Consider the following 5,972-nt stretch of genomic DNA (forward strand, 5'->3'; position numbering starts at 1 on the left):
CGGGCAAAGCACCACAGCTTTCCCACTGCAACAGATTATAAACCTCAAGGTTTATAATCCAGGCTGCAGAAAACAACCCTTGAAATCCCGTATTTCTGGGCTGCCTGTCAAGCTGGTGCCGTGGAGTCTCCTCCGCACGCCCGCTCCTTCGCATGCTGCTGCGCTCCTTCCTACTCCCCCTGCTCCCGTACGTGCCCTGCAGGACTGCATCCTTCAGACACCGCAGGGGTTTAGTAGAGCTGGAAAAACCCCAGAAGACCAGGGAGTCAGCTCCATGGATATGTGAAAAAAACACTGCGCATTGCCAACCGTTTGCACATTGGAGAGGAGGCAATGGACCCCCTTCCTTGGGCAACCGTCTCGCAGGACGTGGTGCTTCAGAGCTTGGAGCAGCCGTGCCTTGGAGCGGAGGGAATCGCTTTCCCCAAACCTCTCCTGAGCTGATGTTTGCCTGACATCCTGCCGGAGAAGGCGCTGAGCTCATCCTCTTCTGGGAATACTCCTGGCAACTTGCAGGCACATGCCATGTCTCCTCCACCAGGCCCTTGCCCTCTCAAAACAGCAGCAGAGGAACCACAGGGCTTAGCAGGGCAAAGTCTCCCAGAAACATGGAGCATCAACTTTTTGTAGGTCCAGCCATCCCAGGTGGAGAACTGAGGACTAGTGCAAAGATGTCGGTCAGCAACCTGCAGGATAGCAGACCCTCATAAATACTGTTGGCCAGGGCTGCGAGGGCCTCTCTGTCCTAGACGCTCACATTTGTATTTCTTTTTATTGTGGAATAAAGCTGAAGATGCTAGGAGCCTGAGTCATATGGGTGTGTAACGTTACAGATGGTTTTTATGTGACTGAGCCTTTTGGCAAGACACTAACTTCAACTGCTTGCTTGACCCAACTCAGCGGTACCTGGCATGGGGTTTGCCAGATAATCCTGGTGCTGTGCTAATCCTCCACGTTAAAGTCAAAGTTTGACATACAGTGCCTACCCACCTCTCATCTCCCTGATTTATGACACATATAAACCATGAGATTATTCATTTTGTCTAATTCACTTACATATTTAAAAGGTGCCACGTATTTGAACTCTGATGGTCAGGTGGGCCCTGGCTTTACTTATAGGTTGAGGGTCTCACCCCTCTGCCTCACATGGCGATTTTCTTTTACTGCCAAGTCTGTCCCTACATATTTTATCTTTCTCTTTCAAGCTGGCAAAGCCTGACTCCACTCTTTGTTTGGGTTTTGGTTTTTTTGTCATCAATACTGGAAAACAGGCTGGAGGTCTGGCTGTGACTTTTCGTTGGCCTTTAATGAAGCACTTCACGTTTTATGCCCCATTTTTTTCTACTAACACTGACTAGTGAAGCCTGCCTTTGTACTCCCAGCTGTACTGGATGGTTAATCTGTGAATGTTTATAGAAAAGTGATGGAAGAGAGATAACTATATATATTCCCTTATTGAGACCTGCAGAATTTTGCCAGATTTCTCCTGTAGAGGCATCTGCTTTGTATGCAGCTCTCATGTCCTGCCTGCATCCAGGACAGTACCTGATCCAAGCATACACTATTATTTCTGTCCTGTTGGAGCATGTTCCCAGCAAAAACCCTACATGAGTCATATCACCCTCCCAACCCCCCTGCCTGCTGCCAAGACATCCAGCTGCATGAGAAGGAAGCAGAAACTGTCACATGAGAATCTTTTTGACGGTCGAGTCCTGTCTGCCATGCATTTGTCAGAGCCTCTTCAGGCAGCATTCATCAGGCTGTGCTGCCTGATTTGCAGCAAGGCTTGCTTTGCCGTAGGAGATGTGTGGTAATGAATTCCCTTTGGGTCAACTTCATCTGCAGCAGAAAACCAGACAGATGGGGCCTGAGGGAAGCATTTCCATAATGAAGCAGAGAGGCAGAGTACCTCTAAGGATGGCAAGAGTTCCCTTTTATTAATAACATTCTTAAATAACAAGCACTTTTGCTAATCTTTTCTCACTAGCTACTCTTCTCAGAAGTCCCTTCATTCAGTTTACTGCTTCCCCTTTGATGCACTTGAGCTTTCTTACAGCCCCATTCACAGATTTTTATTGTGTTTCAGCCCTTTATGGACTCATTCATTGATTTGCTGCAACTCCAACAGGGCTGTTAATGGTGCAGACCTGTAGTTATCACATATATCAGAGACACCTGTTGTAAATGTTGAGTTTAGCCCCCTCTATAAAGGTCAGAATGTTCTTTTTTCCCCATCAGTGATGAACAGAAACAAACAGGACATGTGTGAGGTGCAGGGCAGGGAGTTGGAAGAAGGCAAGAGTGGGAGGAACATGCAAGTGGTTTTCATGGAAATAACTTTCAAATGGCTCATTTTCTATCATTTGAAGTCCAAAGACTAATGCACAACAGGAAATATCTTTGCTCCAGCAATATTTCTTGGCCACCCACTGTCAGAAGTCCTCAGTGTGTCATGTCCTTCTATGTGGGTTCATGGTTTACATGAAATGGTAACGTTCTACTCCTCAGTTTTCCAGTGACAAACCACACCATCAGGGCAAGACTCTTGGCCTCTCATGCTTTTAAGAATGAGGGGGATAATGCCCACCTGTGTAAATCACATTGCTACCTATGGCTAGAGTTGGCCTTTGTTAATCTCTACCCCAAAGTAATCCAGACCACTGGAGGAGTCTGATGCCGGCTCAGCAATTAGCCTTGTTTTGTGGTTTTATGCATTTTTCTGCTGCAGCTTCTTTGGAGACTCATGAAACTTTTACAGAACTCAAGAGGGACAGTGAAGACTCTGGCTTGTTCATTGTGCTGCTGGCTACAGAGGGTTAGAAGTAATGAGACTGACTTGAAAATCACAAGTCATAAAATAATATCTATTTTTTGGATTTGTTTGCCTCCTCCATTTGGAGCCTCCGACTACAGCCAGGGCTGCATTTTCAGGTTTTTTTCAGCAAAAAGAGTGCAGTTAAAAAGGAAAAAAGAGGGATGGAATAATTTTCAGGAGGTGAGACCTGCAGAAAGCCAGCAACTACTGTGAGCACTGATAAAATCAAAGAAGGTGGCAATGCTGCATTAAGAACAGTTTGGGAATTTAATTTAATTTTAAAACCTGTTTTATTCCTTGTCTGCTGCCTTTAGCTAATTTCAAGTCCAAGCTAACTCTGCTCTTGCTAAGCCTTCCAGGAGAGAAATTCATGTTTGTAAGGGCCATTACAGTTGACACAGCAGGACTTCAGCTGAAAACTAATCCGATGTGAAGGTTGAGTCTGGAGGACACCCTGGTGCTTATTGCCGTGCCCCTGGCTGCTGGGTCAGAGAGAATTTGGTGGAACTCAGCGCCGAGTATAAGGGTTGCAATTGTGCTGGTGTGGTGGGTGGTGAGAGACAGCCTGTTCCTATGGGCATGGGGGAGGGATGGGAGGTGGAGGGGGCTGGGGAAGGAGACCTTCATTTGCCGCTGCTCCCAGGGCTCTTAATTGCAGTGGCATACATGGTGATAAGCTGCTGAATTGCCTTTCATTGGCCAGGAAACCCAGCATGTGAAAAAATTCAGTATGTCATTGTCTGTTTGCATAGCTTGCTGCCTGACCCGCCAGTCTGCACACAGGACCGGCAAAAAAAAGGCAAATATTATTGCCACTCCAAGAGCCACCAACTGAGGCATCATCCTGCCCGGCCAAGAGAGGTGGAAGGATCAGGTGGTGGAAATTAGTTCACATTGGCCACATTGCATGCTTCCTTTCTCCTCTTTTTGGGCCATAACCTCTGTGACAAAGCATTTTCCCAGCTGCAGGTGTATGGCTGGGCCATACAGTGCTCAAACTGGAGAGCGAAGGGTGGCACATGCGTTAGGGACTGCGAGTGGAGACAACTTCCCTTGGATTTCACAGTTCCCAGGCCTAACTCTTGAGCACTGAGTATTTGCAGGGAACCTGTAGTTTGCTTATTTATTTATCTAGCTCTTCCTGTGACTTCCAAGGAACGGTTTCCTTGTCCTTATGCTAATTCAAGCCCTGCTGAATAAAGAGGCTTTTTGTCCCCCATCCCGTCCTGTGAGAGGTCATCTTTATTCAAGAGCCATGAATGATGTGCTCGGGGTACTAATCGCACACAAAGAGCCCCGTCCGGAGCCAGCCAAGCGTACAGCTGTCCTTTTGTTTACAGAGATGGAGAGGGAACCTAAAAAGTGCTCCTGCCCCAGGGACAATAGCAGTGGCTTGGGAGACGCCTGAGATTTGGCAGGGCCCCTCTTTCCTGGCGCTAAAGGGCCTTTATTAAACATACATCACGTCAGCTGCTACCGAGGCCCTTTCTCAGCTTATAAAAGATTCCCCTTTACTGCTTAAGTGACACGATGGAAAGGAATCGCTCTGAAATACCCCAAAGACTGGACCAATGGACCAGGCTGGGGACAAATGACACTTCTGACTGTTTAATAGTAGCGCTCTTCTGTCGCTGTTACAATGATGCTTGCAGCTGGGTTAATTTTTTAAGCTGGCTGGTGATTCAATGTGCTTTGTTGATTTTGTGTTGGCTTGAAACGTCAGGAGGTCACGAGGACAAATTTTATACCTGTGAGTTATGAAGAATAACGTAGAGCCCTACAAGCCCTAGGATAAATACGTTGCCAGTGCTGATATCACTAGAGAAGTGTGAATGCCTCAGGACCAAGAAAATAATTAAGTGTAGAACATCTCTGCAAAAAGCGGTGTACCTCTGTTAAGGAATAATTATTAGACTTTCCTATTCAGCAGTGTAAGCCCTGACTACAGTATTTCCCTGAGGTGGGGAACAAATGCTCTATCCCCTTGTAGATAAAAGGGCAGTCTGAGTATCAGGAACAAAATTGCTCATGGAAAATAAGTTGCTTCAAGTACTGCTATTGGCAAATCCTGTGCCTCATTAGGCAGCGGGTGTTTATGTGCAAGGAGACGGCCTGAGGTGCCACTGGGAGCACGAGACATGGCAGCCATGGGAGCTTCAGGCAAGATGAGGACATGTCAGGAGGAGTGTGATGTCCCTCTGGCATTTCAGGCAACTGGATGCTGGCTATGTCTGGAGCTAACTAGGGAACGACTTCAAGATCTTACCCGTAGGACTCCCTTCAGGCTATAACTGGCTGGGCTTATCTTCTGCTTCTTGTACAGAAAGGTACCAGCTAAATCTGAGCAGTTACCGGCTATGCACTTTGTTTATTAATATTTGTATCCACATGTTGTTTAAAATTGCACTTTAATTGTAGTGATAGCTGATTCAGACCATGCCTTGCCCATCCCTCCTTAAGCCCTGCTTGTGTTAACCTTTGTTTCCCTTGAGTTGATATACCTGACTGTCCAGCTGTCTTTCTTGCTGGCAGACAGTTGTCACAAGGAACATATTTCTCTCCCACAAGCATCCCAGCCTGCTTCTGTGCTCTCTCTGGTTTGGTGTCTTGCGAACTCCTGCAGGCCAGGCGCACCAGGGCTGCACAGCGATGAGCTCAGTCCATGCATTTGCATTATACACCAGAATAGGTCATTCAACAAGTGGCATTAATCCCCTAATTCAGCATCAGTGCAATGCTCCATGACATTTCTGATCATCACCTTGTGGAGTCTGGGGAAGCATATTAGTGGCTTTCATAGGTGAGGTCCTGCTGCCAGTGGGTAACAAGCAGAGCTCATTTTCGTGTAACTAGCAGAGCTCCTTTTTTGTGTGTCCAACATATTCTGCAGCTTTTGACAAGGATCCCCTCCGATCTCCCAAGGATTCATAAATAACTGAGCCTACAGCTCTATGCGTCATGTCACAGCTCCTCTCTGAAAAACAAGTTGTTGCTCCGAACCACCCCTGATCACCAAGTCTAAGGCCCATTGTGGTTTCAGTTACACGAGTGTGGGCTGCTTTATGCTTTCCACGCAGGACTCCCAGGTTCAGCTCCCAGTGCAGATAAACAAGCAGGTTTCACTGTTTTGCTTTTACTGTCTGTTTGCAGAAAGCTA

The sequence above is a fragment of the Aquila chrysaetos genome, chromosome 2 (genome assembly GCF_900496995.4).
Source record: "Aquila chrysaetos chrysaetos chromosome 2, bAquChr1.4, whole genome shotgun sequence".
NCBI lineage: Eukaryota > Metazoa > Chordata > Aves > Accipitriformes > Accipitridae > Aquila > Aquila chrysaetos.